At 39.7% G+C, this 19,447-nt stretch overlaps 1 protein-coding gene across 5 annotated transcripts in view; it reads left to right on the forward strand.

Annotated features, from left to right (window-relative positions):
- MC5R (melanocortin 5 receptor) overlaps positions 1-19,447 on the forward strand; it is an 87,539-nt gene that overhangs the window by 33,670 nt on the left and 34,422 nt on the right. For 2 of the 5 annotated variants that reach the window (XM_072154701.1, XM_072154698.1), the window contains exon 1: positions 18,118-18,356. The exons of the other annotated variants lie outside the window; for them this stretch is intronic. The gene's annotated coding sequence lies outside the window, so the exon portion shown is untranslated. Of the gene's footprint in view, positions 1-18,117; positions 18,357-19,447 lie in introns of those variants that run through there. 5 annotated transcript variants of the gene reach the window in all.

Below are 19,447 nucleotides of genomic sequence, written 5' to 3' on the forward strand. Positions count from 1 at the left end.
TAATCCAGATCTACCCACACCTTTCTACTCCCCCAGTAGTCCCAGGTAGAGCTGTCACTTTAAAATAGCTCTGTGCACAGTAAGTCCTTGACTGTCTGGAACTGCAGGAAGATACCGGAAGTCCTCTCTGGTGATGGCCTGGGTGCCCACAGAGAAGGCTCTGAGTGCCACCTCTGGCACACGTGCCATAGATTTGCTACCACTGGTCTAGTATAACCAGCAATTGAGAGAAAAGTGGTGCAGGTATAAATAGAGTTCTTTGTCGCAGCCCTAGCCACTGGGATGTCAATCACACACCTAAAACAAGCACTAAACTCCAAGAAGAAACCATCAAGCTCACCAAAGAACACACACTGAACTCAGCCAAGTAAACTCTGCAGAACAAACTGTCAATCACAGTATCAAACAGAGAAGCCTTGGATGTGGTTCATAACCCAGTTCACTGCAGCAAGAACCCATTCAGAGCGTTCTGAAAGCAAAAGTTGTTTTATCTAACAGTATCATTGTGAACTAATGTCAATGGAACTGAAATCTACAGTATGTCTTATCCTATTCACAAATCATTAAACTTTGTGAGCTTTGATTTCAGCTTTGAAAACTTTTGGTTACAATTAGATTCTCATATGATATTGTGCTCATGGCTGTGTCAGCTGTCCTCTGCCTTCACTATTAGAAGTGTTTGGAAGTGTTAGAGTGTGTTAGGCAGTTATCTAGGAATTCTTTGAGGCAATAATAACTGCAAAACTGATCTGTGAAAATATCATTTCATGTGACTTAATAACTTCTTAAAGTGTCTGGTTGATAGTAATTCCCCAGAAGGGTTTTGGATAAAGTACTTTGCACTGTCAGCAATTAAAGCAGAGTCTAACACATCAGATCATATGCACCCTTTCACTGTCAAAATCAAATTGGCAAACCGTAAAATATATGGCATACTTCATAGTATCATAGTATATAAGGCTGGAAGGAGACGCAAGTCCATCAAGTCCAACCTTTAAGAATTAAATAAATGTTTTATCCCCATAACCCGTGATATTTTTTCTCTCCAGAAAGTCATCCAGGCCTCTCTTGAACATGTACATAGAGTCCGCCATAACAACCTCCTGCGGCAGAGAGTTCCACAGTCTCACTGCTCGTACAGTAAAGAACCTTTGTCTATGGTGATGGCCTCTCCTCTAGGCGTAGAGGATGCCTCCTTGTCCTGGTCACAGGCCGAGGTATAAAAAGATCTTTGGAGAGGTCCTTGTACTGTTCAGGTATTTGTACATTGTAATTAGGTCTCCCCTCAGTCGTCTTTTTTCTAAACTGAATAATCCCAAATTTTTTAATCTGTCAGTGTATTCTAGTTCCCCCATTCCCCTAATAATCCTGGTTGCTCTCCTCTGCACCCATTCCAGCTCTACTATATCCTTTTTATACACTGGTGCCCAAAACTGTACACAATATTCCATGTGTTGTCTGACCAGGGATTTGTATAAGGGCAAAACTATGTCTTTATCATGAGAATCTATTCCTCTCTTGATACATCCCATTATTTTATTTGCTTTAGCAGCAGCCGCCTGGCTCTGGTCACTAAAATTAAGTTTACCATCCACCAATACCCCCAAGTCCTTTTCAGCTCCAGTTTTACTAAGTAATTGACCGTTTAGAACATAATTATACTTTTTGTTTCCATGGCCCAAGTGCATAACTTTACATTTATCTACATTAAACCTCATCAACCATTTCTCTGCCCATCCCTCAAGCTTCCACAAATCCCTCTGTAATGCTAAACTATCGACCTCAGTATTTATTACTTTACACCGCTTAGTATCATCTGCAAATATTGAAACTTGACTGTGTAAACCCACTACAAGGTCATTAATAAAAATATTAAAAAGAAGTGGCCCCAATACTGACCCCTGTGGCACTCCACTGGTAACATCAACCCAATCTGAGAATGTGCCATTAATGACCACGCTCTGTTTTCTATCACTAAGCCAATTACTTACCCAAATACACAGATTTTCTCCTATTCCCAGCAGTCTCATTTTATATACCAACCTTTTATGTGGCACGGTGTCAAATGCCTTTGAAAAGTCCAGATATACAACATCCACCGCGTCCCCCAGATCCAGTCTTGAACTTACCTCCTCGTAGAAACCAATCAGATTAGTCTGACAGGACCGATCTCTCATAAACCCATGCTGACGCTGGGTTATAAGGTTGTGCACCGTGAGATACTCCAGGATAGCATCTCTAATAAACCCCTCAAATATTTTCCCCACCACAGCAGTTAGACTCACAGGTCTGTAGTTTCCAGGATCGCTATTTGATCCTTTTCTGTATATTGGTACCACATTTGCTATGCGCCATTCTTGTGGAACATAACCAGTCCTCAGTGAATCTTCAAATATTAAAAATAACGGTTTGTCTATCACCGTACATAATTCATGCAGAACCCGGGGGTGTATGCCATCTGGCCCAGGTGATTTATCTATCTTAGTGGTTGCGAGGCGGCGCCGTACCTCTGGGTTAAACTGTTGACATTGTAAAAAGAATTAACATTATTCCTCATTGTGTCTTCCACCAGGGGATTTTCCTGGGTAAAGACAGTTGAGAAGGCGACATTCAGTAGATTGGCCCTTTCCTCATCTCCTTCCACCATGACCCCCATGTTATTTCTAAGGGGACCCACACTCTCTGTTTTTAGTTTCTTATCATTTATATACTTGAATTATTTTTGCTCTCCCTGGCAATATTTCTCTCAGTCTCTATATTTGCGGCCTTTATCTGCTTTTTACAGGATTTATTTTTCTCTCTATAATCCTGTAATGCCTCATCGCTACCTTCACGTTTTGGCACCTTAAACGCTTTATCTTTCTCGCTTATTGCTTTCCTTGCACGACTAGTTAGCCACATAGGGTTTTTCTTGTTCCTTTTATGCTTTTTCGCATAAGGTATGTGTTTCTCACAGGACTTTTTGCTTTTGTCTTTGAGAACATTATCCCAGTCTATGCCTTTAAGGTCTTCCCTTAGTTGCTGAAAATTTGCCCTCCTGAAGTTTAGAGTGTTGGTTGCCCCTTCACTAACGCTCTTAGTAAAGCCTAATACAAAATCAATGATATTATGATCACTATTTCCCAGGTTTCCCCCAACCTGTAGTTTTGATACCCTATCAGGTCTGTTGGTAAGGACAAGGTCCAGCAGTGCCCCCCCTCTTGTTGGCTCCAGGACTAGTTGCGACAGGTAATTGTCTTTTGTTGTTGACAAGAACCTGCTGCCTTTGAAGGACCTGCAGGTTTCTGCCCCCCAGTCGATATCTGGGTAATTGAAGTCTCCCATGATAAGTACTTCACCTTGCTTTGAAGCCGCATCCATTTCACTTATCAGCATTTCCTCTGCTGCCTCCATTATATTTGGAGCCTTATAACAAACCCCTAGTAATATTTTATTATTCTTTTTCCCTCCTCTTATCTGAACCCATAGGGACTCCACATTTGCGTTACTGATGTCATCTCGCAGGACAGGCTTGAGGCAAGAATTCACATATAAACAAACCCCTCCACCTTTTTTATTTATACGATCCTTTCTAAAATGACTATAACCATCTACAGTAACAGCCCAGTCATAGCTACTGTCCAGCCATGTCTCGCTGATACCCACTATATCATATTTCCGCTCCAACATCAAGAGTTCCAGTTCCTCCATTTTGTTTGTGAGGCTTCTGGCATTTGTGTACATACACTTTATATGGTTTTCCCTGTCCATATTCCTTTTGTCCTTATTCCCCAATCTCATTCCAGCCCCCCTTCCTCCCCCATGGACTATGACTCTTCCCAGCTCTCTATGTACACTGTCTATTTGCCCTGCACAAGTGTAGTTGCCCTCCCCCCAGGTCTCTAGTTTAAACACTCCTCCAACCTTCTAGCCATTTTTTCCCCTAAAACAGCGGCCCCCTCCCCATTGAGGTGCAGCCTATCCCTACTGAAGAGCCTGTAGCCGACAGAAAAGTCAGTCCAGTTCTCCATGAACCCAAAACCCTCCTTCCTACAACAACTTTTGAGCCACTTATTTACCTCCTTGATCTCCCGCTGCCTTTCTGGTGTGGCACGTGGTACAGGCAGTATTTCGAAGAAAATTACCTTTGAGGTCCTTGCCCTGAGCTTATGGCCTAAATCTCTGAAATCATTTTTAAGGACCTTCCACCTACCTCTTACTTTGTCATTAGTGCCAATGTGGACCATGACCGCTGGTTCCTCACCAGCCCCTCCCAGTAATCCGTCAACCCGATCCGTAACATGCCGAACCCGAGCACCTGGCAAACAACACACTGTTCGGTATGCACGGTCTTTGTGACAGATTGCCCTGTGTGTTCCCCTTATAATGGAATCTCCCACTACCAGCACCTGTGTGACCTTGCCTGTGCTCCCATTACCCTTCTTACTGGAGCAGACATTCCCCTGGTTGCTAGCGGCCATGTCTTGCTGCAGCATTGCTACCTCAGAGCTGATATCCCCCTCATCCGCCAGCCTGGCAAACTTATTGGGGTGCACCAGATCAGGACTAGACTCCCTACAACTCTTCCCTCTACCCCGCCTTCTACATGTTACCCAACTTGCTGCCCCCTCATTCTGCACCTCCATACTTCCCTCCCCACACCCATCTTCCCCAGAGAGTTTGTGCTCCAGGAGCAGCAAACTTCGTTACATATTATCAATTGCCCGCAGCCTTGAAACTTGCTCATTTAGATCCAGAATCTGGGCTTCCAGGTGAGCAATTTTCACACACCCCACACAGCAGTATTCCCCCTCGAACGGCTGTTCAAGGAAAGCATACATGGCACAGGATGTACACCGTGTAGCAATGCCACTTACGGAGTCCATTATTCTAATGGGGATTACAATAGAAATATGCACAGAAAGAAGAATTTACAGTCAAAGTAACACAAAACACAGCAGTTACCTGCTAAAGCCCCTCAAACTTAAGTCCCTTAAACCTAAGTCACACTTAAGACACTGCACACACTGAGGATCAATGCACACTCGCCGCCAAGCTCGTACACTCGCTTTTCTGATGCTTTTTTTAAAGGTTATCTGCCTCAAAAATCTGCAGAGCTCACTGCAACAAGATCTGGCTGCAAAAAAAGCAAGTATATAAGTACTTATATACTTGCTTTTCAAAACAAATATATGTGCCCCAGAAGTCATGGTTAACTACTTGCCTACTGCTGTACAACTATATACGTTGCATGTGGTAGGCATTTAACTATGAGCTGTCATTTATAAATGATGTTTTTTTAAGATGGGCACCTGGATTAGGAAGCACAGTGGTCTCCAGGCAAATGAACACTGCAACAGCCTGTCATAGTATTCATTCAGCAAAGAAGACAGTGCAAGGAGATCAAGCTTCCTGCACAGCCTGGAAAACGTTCACATTGGTAGACGTAGAAGTCACCGCACAATCTACCTGATTTTGTGGGAGAGAGATTGTGATGTTACTTTATTACTATACATTGTGCCGTTTTAACAGTTTTTAGTAAATGTTGGCCAATGTGTATCACACTTGGAATCTCTGTGTGAAATGTATGGTACATAAAGGTGTAAAAAAGGAGCTCCATCCACGGCCATAGCATTTGGGACCTGCTTACCGAAGCAGGTAAAGCCAGCAGTTTTCCTGTCAATAGACAGCTACTTCAGTCCATCACAACCTTCCAGCCATTCCCCCCCCACACTCCTGGCCACGTCACGCTATAAGGAACAGTATCCAGTCTGTATCCCACTGGGTCAGAGAGCTGCAGCCAGGTATCTGACCCCTGAGGCTCTTCCATGCTTAAAGGGAGTCCTGGAGCCCTCCATGACCACGCCAGCTTGGCACCTGCCACCTGCCCTTCCGATTGCCATGGCATGCTCTGTTGAGAGCCCTGCGACACTTATGACTGGTGCACCCTTTCCTACTAAGGGATGTAATCTGTAGGATTCATTTTTACAACTTTAAGGAACAAATTATGCAAAAGTTGAGGGCGCAGCGAAGAATGGATTTTGACAGTGCTATGATCTCACTCTTTCCAGACCTAACAGGATGGACATTGAGACAACATTCTCAAGCGCCTCCCTGCTGAGGTTTACAATACAGATGTGGGTTTTCTTTTTTGCTGTATGTTCTTGTGCAAGATTGTTAACAATACTCATTATTATTCCTAAGAGGTAGGAGCTGTTACTGAGAAGTGAGGGATTATGGGAGTTGTATCCTGTGGTGGCCACCATGGAGTTAACTCTGCTTATTTCAGAAAAACCATAACATTTTATGCATCATAAAAGCAAACCCTGTTAAGCCCCGTTTTGTGATTAATTACCTTTAATTATCTTTAATTATCTTTATTTTTGCTATTTTTTTTCTTTAATATTTGCGACTTTTGTCATTTTTGTGACATTTCACTGCAACTTTTGTTGTCCTTTTTCAAGAACGCCTTGGTTTTGTGCAGTGTACCTTTTGTATCTTGATTTTTCAGATGTTCCGTGTGACTTTTTACTTGTGTATCACGTTTTTGCTTATTTTTACAACTTTTTCATTTTTTTAATGTGTAAATTGGATTTAGTTGACCTGCTCCAAATGTTTAAAATTTTGCACATTTTGCACACCACTGAACGTTTGGGTTGTTTTTTTTTTTTTTGTTTTAATTTATAAATTTTTGCATTCACATTTTATTTACATTTATTGGTTACTCCTAAGGGTGTGGTCAGACAGGGCATTAACACGTGTTTTCAAACACATCACAATATTTGAGAAGAGCAGATTTGCCTAATTACATTGCTGTCAACATGACGTTACAAAATACATGAGTTAACACAATAAATAACACATGTAATATAAACATATGTTAACATTGTGTTAACACACTTGTTTGTTAATATTATGTCAACATGTGTTAACACATGTATTTTGTAAATGCAGTGTTCACAGCAATGCAATTAGGCAAATCTCTCCTCAGCTGTTGTGTGTTAACACCACTTGTGACTGCAGCCACATATGTAGGCCACGGCCTCAAATCCAAAATTTACAGTAGTGTATATAACCCACATGGCTTGTGTCCATGTGGATTTGAGACATTTGCAACAAAAAGTCTAAAAAACAAGACAAAATTTGTGCCTGCCAGGAAAAACTAAACATGTATCACATGAAAATAGCCATGAAAATAGACATCAATTATACACCAAAGGAAAAAAACTAAGATACATGCCCCCCATTGAGTTTTAAAGTATTTATTTATATATTTATATATAAGAGGTTCATATTATCGAAATACCCCTTACAATATATATCTAGGCTGTATTCTGGTATGTCTCAGAAAAGAGATGTCTCTTAATTGGTTTATACTTTTGTGATATTATGCTGGTGTGTTTCTGCACTTAGCAGCTATGATTGTTCTAGTCCCATGTTGTAAAATGACTTTGTGCTATTGTGAATTGGAAAATATCCCAAAGCATTAGATGGTGCTTTATTCAAATAACGTCCCTATAATATTTATTTTTAATTTCCCTTTTTTGGCAAATTTCCTCTTCTGGCAATGATAACGTCAAAGCAATAAAGTATCTGGTGGAGAAGCAAATTATTAAAATGTCACTAATACAAAGAAAAATGTGTTTGTGTGTATATGCAATTCAGCTGCAAAACAATGAAAACCTATTAAAGGATTGAAAAAACATGCAAAATTTGTTCCCTTAGAAACTATTTCACTAGCGTTGAATTGGATTGGGTGATGTGGTGTTTTGTTTCATTCTCACCCTATTTGTTTGAACTAAAATTCCCCTGTTGTAAAACACTGCTGAAAGAAATCACAGTCATGCATTTGTCGATAATGTATTCCAGTCCCAAGGTGGCAAATACAATTCTAGCCGGTACCTTGCCACCTCCATAGCCGCAGGTTTCCCGAATTATGATGTTAAAACAAAGACATTTGCTTCCAATTCAGGGGTCATTAGTAAAGTCTCATGTTTTCTAGTATTTGTTCACAGTTCCGGGGTGATGTTGAGATAATATGTTTTTTTTACTGTGAAAAAGATAATTCACCCATGAGAAAAAGGGGTATGCTGCAAACCTTGATTTAGTTGCAAAAAAGAAAACTCAAAGGCAGGCTTGGTGTAGAAATAAGCACAGCCGGCGCCTTAAAAGTCACCGGCGGCAAAGAGTGCACTCGGCCAGCCGGCTGCGCCCCCTTCCCACGCCCCACTGACATGAAGCTGGCGGATTGGGGCAAATAGTCGCTAATGCTAGCAATAGGCTAGTATTTGCGATTATTTCAGGTCTTAATAAATATGCCCCTATGCAAAGACCTATGCAAAACAAAAAACGAAACATATAGAAATACTTAAAAAAATAACTGATGGTAAATGTGCCTTATTTTCCTTTTTTTAGTTGGGTAATGTTTAAAAGTTATCCTCTAGCTGCAGATTGAGTTAACTGCAATTGTGGAGGAGTGAGCTATAGTTCCCCATCTCCAGCATTGGCCCAGATATATCATTGCGTCTGCTCCAGTTTTTTGTCTATCGTTGCACTAAAGAATGTCTTTGGGGCTTGCACATGTATTTATGACATGTTTGCACCACATTTGTGTCATGAGTGCATTTTGTCTGACGCTTTAGAAATTTGTACAACTAAAGGGGTGTGTTGATGTGTGTTTATAGTTTGCAGCACATTTTTTCCTGCGCCTTGTCACAATTGTGTTGTACACTGTATAATGAAAGTGCACAAAAAGGTGCATTTGTGTGCACTCTTTCCATAGCAGTGATGATTGCACAAACCTACAGATGAGTGGGGAAACAGGACAATGGCAGTTTGCACCACTTTTGCTAAATTTGGGCCATTGAGTCTCTGCTGCTGCTGTGTGTGGATAAGTCTGACAGGCGCAATGTGAAGACCACTTTGTGCCTGTCTGTTTCATAGCTGCCATAGCAGTGGCAGAGTAGAAGAGGGTGGGAACAGGGAAAGGTATCTGATTGGAAAAGAAAAGTAAAGCAAGCAGCTAAAAAGGGGGACCATTAGGGGCGGGACTGCAAAAAGGTGTTAGGCATAAGGTGTGTTTGGGGGCTACAGGAAGTAAATTTAAACGGGGAGAGACCATAGAAAGGGAGCCATAAAAGGGCATCTACAGAAAGAGGGTATAATGTATAGGGTGCCTAGAGAAAAGAGGACAGTTTATTTTGGGGGGACAACAGAGTGAAGGCATTATGTGTGTGGGCATTACGTAAGGGGGTTGTTATAAATAATGGCAAATGAAAAGGGGGCATTTTACAAAATTGCTTCCACTAAAAGGGGTGTTTTACTTTGTTGACTCCTTTAATTAAATTATGTGCCCACCGCCAAAAATAATTACAGTATCTTCCCTGAATGAATAGCTCAGTACTTAAGTAGAGTTCTAGAACTAAGGAACATACATAAGTACAGCACCAAAACCAAATGCAGTGCAGAAAAACAGCATCAGAAGCGGGCTCTATTTATAAATACTGCAACCAAAATGGGCTTAATTTGGCATGTTATAATATAATAGTATATAAATCCATACTATTCATTCTTACACTTTTTTCACATGTTGTCAGTATGTTTTATTCAACAGCAAACATAGTTCTCACATGAACAGATCATATGTTGGGAAAGAGCAGGAGCTCCTCCACATGAGAGGTTTTAAAAGTCCCTGTTCATGATCTGGTAATCACTTTAACTTATGTATGTAATGTATATTGTATATATCATATTATTGTACATATTTCATTTTACATACTATTGTATGCACTTTTATGAATTGTCTGATTTAAAACTAATGTTTGAAGGCAGATCATTGGGGCAGATCACAGAGCTATTCAGCAATTACCTTGTTTGTTGCAAAGCTTATTTTTTTCTTTTATATACATTATAAAAAAAAATCCACTTAACCTCACATACTTTCCCACCAAATATGAGGAAGAAGAGAGGGAGAAAAAAATGATTGACATTCATATGTCCTCATATGATTTTTCATACCCACAGTCTCCCCTATTAATTTTCAGGTACCGTACCTCCTCATGAATAATTTATATACTTCACAATGCCCCTATTTTAAAGTAATAAAACCTCTTGCCTTTCTGATGCATCCACGGCATCCTCCTCCTGCTCACTCCTGACCAGCTATTGCGAAGGGATACAGGACAACCATGAGGTAATTGAGCTTCCTATGTCACAGAGAGGGTGTAGCACAAGGGCTTAGAGTAGGAGCCTTGCTGTGATGCTCTCTTAATCAATAATAACTGCATCTTAGAAATGAGGATATTATTGGTTTTAGTATAATTTAGAATTATAAATACCCATCGCCCCAGGTGTCCACTTGTGTTTTGTAAAGGTAATCTGTCTTATGTATGCACATATTGTATGATCATTTATATTGGTATTGATAGAGAACAGAAATCTGAAATTAATGAGCATTTTTCTATAGATACTTGCCTATATATTCTACATTCTGATGTCATACATTTCAATACAATAAAATAAAACTTTATTTATCATGTGGGTATAATTGCTTTGTACAGTGCTATGACCAGATGTTTAATACAACATAGCACACATAACATATTCAACACCTACAACATACATCCCAATGGGAGGGGAAAACCCTTCACCTTAAGAAAACCACTGTTTGTTACATAATTGCTGTTAATTATACATATCAATTGTGTGGTTGTTATGAAAAAGAAAATTAGTTTGTGCATTGGATGTGTATTATTCATTGCAATTGTCTGAAATGTATGTAGAGCCTTAAAAAAATTGAAAGACATTAATGATTCTCCATAATTTCTATCTGCTCTTTTTTATTTCAATTTTTTTATCTTGTTTTTGTCTTTTCTCTTAATGATACCTTCCCAACAGTTCACAGTGAAGATTATGCCAGCAATCGTCTTGTATTGCTGTCGATTTAGAAGCAGCACTCCAAAATAAATCAAAGTTTCTTTATTCCACCAGTGGAAAAATACAACGTTTCGGCTGACTCTATGCAGCCATTCTCAAGCAATTTTCACGTGTGCCACCACCCGAACATTTGAGATCAGAAAAGCTCTGATCCTTAGTGCTTAACCTCTTAGATACACAGTGGGCAAATATAGACCACAGTGTTTAAGCAGCTGCAGAGGGAGGTATCTCACTCTTTCATCCATCGCCTACCCATTATCGACATAGTATTACTTTTGTCAGTAGATGACTGTATATTGTACTGCACTACATAAGTAGTACAGTGTATTTAACAAGAGTCAGTGCCCCCTTGTGGTACACAGTAATCAAATAAAGTATAATAAAAAAATAAAAGTTTTATATTAAAACACCTTGCCCCAAAACTTCACATGATGCACCTGTCATCATATCGCTCAAATGAGCAGCTCTGCGTGTAGCCTCCAACCTGCTAGGTTATAATATTTCACAACACGAAATCAGGCAGCTCATCATAACTTGTCTACAAAAAAAGATGTTGTCAAGCACTTTTATAGATGAAAAGTAAAAACTTAGCTGTTACTGAAGCATGTTAAAAATGTGGCGTACATCCACATACAAAAACCAGACAGATCTGCCTGTTTTTGCACATTTTTAACACGCTTAAATTAAAGCTATGTTTGTACTTTTCATCTATGGAAGTGCTAGAGAACATATTTATTTTAAATTCCAACCTGCTAGGCCCAAACATCACATGGATTGAATTCAGAAGTGTTTGTGCATATTTGGTGAACATACCCAGTAATTTTACCAATAAAATGTTTTGTATTGTAGTATTATCTCATATAAACTGCTGCATATGTGAAACTATCTGTGTGGACAGCATTATATTATTGAATGGATTTTGAGAAAGGCCTGATGACATGCTGTTTTGTGAAGTGGCAAGTACAATACACAATAAAAGAAAAGAACTAAAGAAAAAGAAAGATACTTGTACCAACCCAGGGTAGAAAACAACAACAATCCTTTCTGACAAACGATTGGAAAAAAAATTAATCAAAAACAATGCCCAACATGAAATCATTAAATGAAGCAATCATTAAACAAAATCAAAAAGCTTTATGAGCCCCAATAAATGCAGAACATTGTTATAAGAAAAAGCAATGTCAGATTGAATAATTTTTAAAATATACTGTACAAAAAGGGTTATTAAACCCAAAATTGTCGTATTAGAAACTATATTTCATTCAGAAAAAAACAAGATCTCATACAGTTATAGTGACAGAAAAATAAAAACAATTATAGCATTAGTAAAAAAAAATTGAGAAATAGCCTGGTTGACAAGGAGGAAATAGGTGCAGAGATAAAGATCTGTTCTACAGATATACTATGAATATTATTTATTAACACTAGTTTTAGCCCTGTAAAAGTTTTCTGAAAATAGGTTTAATGCGGATGAGGTACTATCTGTTGTGTAGACACATCTGCGTGTAAAATATTAGCATGAGTGTTGATGGCTTTTTGTGTAGGAGAAATTCTACAGAACAAATCCCTGCTGTGGTTTTCAGTAGCGTTCTATTACTTTGCAGGTGTGAAACCGCCCACAGTCTATAAAGTTTAAGGAGCAGAAGAAAGGGATAAAATGTTCTAAAGCTAATATACATTAAAAATATACAATATAGATTGACATCTTCACATACATTCATTCACACACATTAAATCTTAATACACTTAGTCATATGCAGCTGCAGATTCAATGTCTCACTCTTCATAGAGACAACATGTGTACAAATCATGAACGAAGAATATTGTTCTCCTTGGAAAGCAAACACTTCCACTACCTTACTCTGAGGAACAATATGCTCATCGCTGATTGATCTCCCCCACATGAACAAGGTTAGGCTTCTGTAACAAAACACAAAATGGGACCCGCTAGGAGTTGCCTTTTAAGTTTTTCATCTTTATACTTGCCTCGCTGATATTCATCTATTCTTGGTTATTCCTCTTACAAAGAGTTCATTTTAAAGTGGAAATTCACATGGGATTGCTTTTCATACAACACAATCACACATCACCGTGATATGTAGTATGAAGATATCCATGTGTATTTTTTTATTTTAAAGAAAGATTAAATATATTTCTAGCACTTCCATCCATTATTTTTCCCTCGTTACCACAAGGGTAACAATTTATTGAACTTTTGACTTTCAGGCTCTTTATCTCACCATCCAATACAGTTTTGAACATGGGACTATTACCATTTTATAGACCATCTTGGCTATGCTTAGGTATACACACTTCTTGTCATGTAGACCCAGTGTAAGGTCTGTTACACAAAAACGTGTGAGACTCGTGCATACGTGCCATATGGTGACCTGATCCCAGGGGCTGCACACAGAGCAGAGGACGGGATTCCCTGCATTATAAAGAAATATAGACGCTCCCTCTGATGGCCGTACAGCGGCACCTGAACTGTATTAACTATTACAGTTCCTGTGTGGCTCTTCTGCCTGCATAGGGAACCTCCTTGCATCATATTTCTATGTAATGCAGGGACTCCCATCCACTGCACTATGTGCACGTATACACGGGCTGCACATGTTCGTGCTTAACAGGCCTTATTTTTTTGCTCCTGCTGATAAAACTACCTTTTTATTCTTCTATACTATAAATTAAAAACTGATTCACTTTACCCTATAGCTAAGTGTGTTATTAGGTCAATACTCAATTGAAACACCACTGGTTTTAAATGAGGAGCATCAAAAAGAAGATTTTCTAAAAAAAGAGAAACGGCATTATCCAGCTAAATGATAGCAGTCTCAGTCCCAAAAATTGCCATACTGCATCATGTGAGCGCTATCACAGCTGGAAGAACACAAAATGAAGTCTATCCATCCCAAAACCAAGAAGTGAATGTCCAGACTCAATATTGTACTCAATTAGTTGGCTCATCACGCGGGCAATCAGTTCTGGCATAACACTATGGCAGTGGAGGTGGCAAGTATGCTTTGTAACAGTGAGACACACAGACATCCATCCATACAACCAATATGTACAGTGCAAAACATGTGTCTGAAATAATAGTTGCAAAAAAGTAAAGAAGCCTTGACTTCAATATTGTCTTAGGAAATGTTGTTTCCAGTTTGCAAAGCAGTACAAATAGGGGATAGCAGAAGATTGGAAACAAGTAATTGGAATGATGCGATAAAAGTCAATTAATTGGCATTTCCAATAAACAAACAAACAACTTTGATTTGTAATATCTATCTACCATAGGCATGCTAAACTATAAGTCTTTCACAGTCACTAACCCTCTATAGTATATATTTTTATACTACTGTATTTCTATTTGTGCCATGGTTGTTAAGAAAATGTTTATTCTCTATGCATATGAGCTAAATGGTGTGCCTCAAGCTCCCAAAATAACTAGGTTGTCCCTCGGCTCCCTCACCCACCTATCTGTACCTATGACATGCTAAGCAGAGAATGGAGCACTTTTTGCTCTCAGACCCCCTTGCATAGCTTTAATCAAAGTCATGGGTATTTGCGATCTTTACAGAGGAGATCATAACAAGACAAAAATGTAAGACTGCATGAGCTTCCACAGACATGAGAAGGAGAGAGGGGACAGAAACTTCCAAGACAGTGAAAGCAAGGAGGGGCAAGGGAGGTACACAGGCAGGAAGAGGAGGGAAGGGCTTAGGCCATCATAAAAACTGTACACAAGGTGAGAGAGTTCTTAAATTAGCATCAATGAAAACGTCAGCCGATCCCAACAAGATTAGACCTCTAATGCAACATATATACCAACAAACGGGCTATATCATACAATCTGTCAAAAAGGAATTATCATCATCAAGTTAAGAATTAAACAGCAACTGTATTCCATCATTGTAGTGATAAATCAACTTACAAAGATCAAGCTACAGTTTATTATATGGGATGTCAAACATAACCCCCAGGAATTCTACAGATGCCTTATAAAGTAATCTAAGAATTCTAAAGAGAATAAATAATGAATGTACTGACAGACACTAACTTGTCTCAACTTTGTTACTGATTAAAATAGTGAAATAAAAATGACACAACAAAGATATAGACATTATTTAAAACAACCTTATAATAAAAAGGCATTGCTATTACAACTAAAACAAAATTGTGTGCAGTCCTAAACAGGAGAGTAATGGTCTGGTCTTAAACAGGTTAAAAAGATCATGAAATTGGCAAGTTAGATCTGGGACTCTGCCCTAGTATTCTGATGCACTTTGCAAACTAGATAATAATCAAGTCCAATAGTCCTGGCTCCAGCCTATGCCATGTATATAATATGAAGGGGCAGGCTTCCTCGGCATGTGCCTTAGAGCTGGTACCCAGAGGCATACACAGGGTATCAATTTCTGCCTATCAATTTCTCCTCTCACTCTCTCCGTCCACCCACGGACTGTATCTATCACCCCTGTCAAATTCACATACAGCTTATATGACACTTTTTGTATTTCTTTCTCTTCCCCACCACCTTTTTGCATCTGTGTCTTATCTATCTACCTTCAACCTATTTATCTGCCACATATTAATTTATCTGTCTAAAACCTGTATAAAAAAGGAGAACACAGCCAATGTAGATCTGTCTGCTGTGCTTTGGTGTTTGTCACATCAGAGAGATACTCCACCATTTTCTAGGAGTAACATCTCCTGAACATTGAAGAGAATACAGCAAGCTTTGTTGTGGTTGTATACCTTTTTTATACACATGATCCGTTTGAAATGTTGCAATGCTTCTCTGGCATATAATAATGTAGGTAAGTGACCATGGATCAAAGTCTGCTTGGGTGCTACTACAGCTCTTACATATAGAGTGTTCCAACTCTTATAAATGTACACTGCTAAAAAAAATAAATAAAGGGAATTGCAACATCCCCCACCGAGGCCTAGCCTTTTCTTGGGGCCTGGAGTCAGCCGGGGCCCGCAGTACCTGAGTGGCTGGCGGTTGCGGCCTAGGCATGCTAGTGTCACAGTGCTTGGTATGGGGAACTGGAGGGCTGTCCTACAGCCTGGCAGGTCTCCAGCAGAAGGCAAGAAATGATGAGGGAGAGGCTGCTATAGCGGTTCTCCCTGGGGCAACCCTTTGGTGTCTAGAGTATGAGTCTCTGTGTGTTGGACAGGGTGCCTGTGATGATGGCAGCCGTAGTAGCAGGGACCAGACGGAGGCAGACGTTGAACAAAAACAACTTACAGTTCTTTATTGGAACCGACAGGAACCGTAGCAACGTGCCTTAACAGGATGGTGGAGTGCTGGAGATGTAGTTGGAGGGAGCCACAGGATGGATCATCAGCCTGGATGCAAAGGGCAGGCTGGGAGGTAGCTGTGTCCTGGAAGGATGCTTCAGCTTTATCCTGGATTGCTTCAGGTATCACCCTTAAAGGTAGGATGATACCCCTTTCCTCACTAACTAGCTATGAGCTCCACTCTTCAGGCAGGGAGCTGGCTCACCTGCTCTTGGTCTGGTGTGCTAGCTGCACAGACTCTTCTGAGTCTCTAATCTGAGAGAGTGAACTCTCTCCTCACACTGCACTCTCTTCTGAGAGAGAACTGACTTCTTCTGCCCTGTAGAAGTTTCCTGAACAGGGGTTTTGTTACTCCCACTGGTCAGGTGGTGGCTACTCCTCCATTTACATCTCAGCTTTCAGAAACAGAGTGTAACACATGTGATTGGCTGACACATATGACATCACACAAAACACTTAACTCCTGCCTTACCAGGCAGGTTCTACCACTGCAGTGTTCCCCTGTGTCCTATAAGGACTATGTAGTGACATGCTGTGGGGCTAGTCAGACCCTACACAGGCTTCAAGCTACGCGGTGGGACATATTCGCAAACACAGCTCTGCCTTGCATCGGCGAGGGTGTTGCAGAATGCTCAAACAACACAATATAACTCCAAGTAGATCAAACTTCTATAAAATCAAAAAGTCCACTTCGGAAGCAACACTGATTGACAATCAATTTCACATGCTGTGACAACAAGTGGATATTATTGGCAATCCATACAAGTGGTTAGGGTATTGAAGCTCATCCAGGATGGCACAGCAATGTGAGCTGTGGCCAGAAGGTTTGCTATGTCTGTCAGCATAGTGTCCAGAGGCTGGAGGCACTACCAGGATACAGGCCAGTACACAAGGAGACATGACACAAGTCTGGAGATGCCATGGAAAGCAATCCGCTGCCAACAACATCTTTTAGCATGACTAGTTTGGTAGTGGGTCAGTAATGGTGTGGGGTGGCATTTCTTTGGAGGGCTGCACAGCCCTTCATATGCTCACCACAGATAGCCTGACTGCCATCAGGTACTGAGATGAGATCCTCAGACCCCTTGTGAGACCCCTGGGTTCCTTCTAACGAAGGACAATGCTAGGACTCATCTGGCTGCAGTTCCTGCAAGATGCAGGCATTGAAGCTATGGACTGACTTGCCCGTTCTCCAGACTTGAATTCTGATTGAACACATGGACACCATGTCTCGCTTCATCCACCACAGATTGTCCAGAAGTTGCTGGATGCTTGAGTCCAGGTCGGGGAGGAGATCCATCAGGAGACCATCCTCTACCTCATCAGCAGCATGCCAAGGGGTTGTAGGGAAGTCATACAATACTGAGCATCATGTTGCCTTGTTTTAAGGACATTACATGAAAGTTGGATCAGCCTGTAGTGTGTTTTTAATTTTGTGGGTGACTCCAAAACCAGGCCTGAATTGGTTGATAAATTTGATTTCCATTGATGATTTTTTGGTGATTTTGCTGTCAGAACATTCAACTTTGTACAGAACAAAGTATTCAATGAGACTATTTCATTCATTCATATCTAGGATGTGTTATTTGAGTGCGTCCTTTATTTTTTTTGAGCTGTGTATATATCTATCTTTCTTAGCTTAAATCACTTTCATTATTGTTAATAAAGAAGGCAACCCCATCTCTGTAGGTCATCTTTGTTGAATCTCAGAGAAATATATTTTCTTCACAGACGTACAAATGCATCTTGTAAGAATTCACCATGGTCTTTCAGATGCAGAAGCAGTTTCTTGAGATGCTGGTGTATGCCCTCTGGTGGGGAAGTGATGTGTTGGATTTAGGACTTGAATGAAAATTACAGAATGGAAAGGAGGAGTTAAAAACCCTCTTTAGCAGTGTGTTGGCTGATGCAGGTATAAAATAGAGGGCTGCTCAGTGTGCATGATCAATAGCTGCTCCCTGATCTGTGGACTACATCAGCTATTCATTCAGAAAACCAGACACCTGCATGTTCTCCACTGCTCTTCCTTTTCTCAGCTTCTGTGTAAAGTGGATAATGGACAAGTCAGAAAAGATTGGCAAGGTGCAGCATGATCAGGAGTTAAACATGAAATCTTATGAGGAATCCTAATAATGTTCCAGGTAATAGAAGCAGTTAAAGGGCTATTTCCACCAGACTACTATATTGAAAACTGGAAAGAACAGACTGCTTGCTGATATGCATTGTGTATGGTTATTTATGTGTATGATGTGAAATGAAAAAAACTTTAAGTGTTTTCTGATGTAAAGCTAGTAAAGCTATCTTGTTATATATACTTGTCACAGGCTTTGTGGTTTTACATACAAGCTGCTTTCTGGAAATAGGATGTGTACAAACTGGGCACTGCTACATCTATGTACTTATCATAACAGAATCCAAAGATAGTTCTAAGATTCGGAGGGATAATACCAGTTTGTCACACTGTTAAATTCATGAAATGTGGTTATTGTTATCTCGTATTTGTCTTATTATTTGCTTTATGGATGAAGGAATAACTCAGAATATGTTTTATCATTTACTTATATTTCATAATTGATTACAATCATTAGCAACATTATTATAATGTAATTTGATGCTATAAGTAGATTCTAATGTATATTGTTCTGGTATACAGGATCAATAATGAGACCATTAAAAAAAAAAAAAAAAAAAAAAAAAAAAATATATATATATATATATATATATATATATATATATCTGTACACTGGTTACCAAAATATCTTTGGACTCACTTTAACTGGGGAGTTGGATTCCCTTACATTGTATTGCAGTATATCAGATAGTTAGTGATTTAGGACTCTGAGGTTAAGTGGGAGAATGTTATTATTTCTGAAGGGAGAGCCATGTTTCCCACAGTAATGGTATTTTGCATACACTTGTTAAAAGTTCTTTTTAGTTGTTTCCAGTGGGAAATCTGAATGATTCTTTTATTCATATGACGGCAAAATATTCTGCAGTATTGTACAGAGATTGCTCCCCTTTAAGCTAAACCCCACCTAACACTAAATAATGGTCACAATCTCATTTCTCTATCTTATACAAATACACATTGTGAAGTATATATTAGGAAGTGAGTTTATCAGTATGCTTTAATGTGTGAGAGAAAAATAGAGAACCTGGAAAAAATCCACACAGACAGGAGACAAACATCCAAACTTTGGTCTGATGTTCTTATTCATATCTAAGAATACTT

Source organism: Engystomops pustulosus, chromosome 5 (genome assembly GCF_040894005.1).
Source record: "Engystomops pustulosus chromosome 5, aEngPut4.maternal, whole genome shotgun sequence".
Lineage (NCBI taxonomy): Eukaryota > Metazoa > Chordata > Amphibia > Anura > Leptodactylidae > Engystomops > Engystomops pustulosus.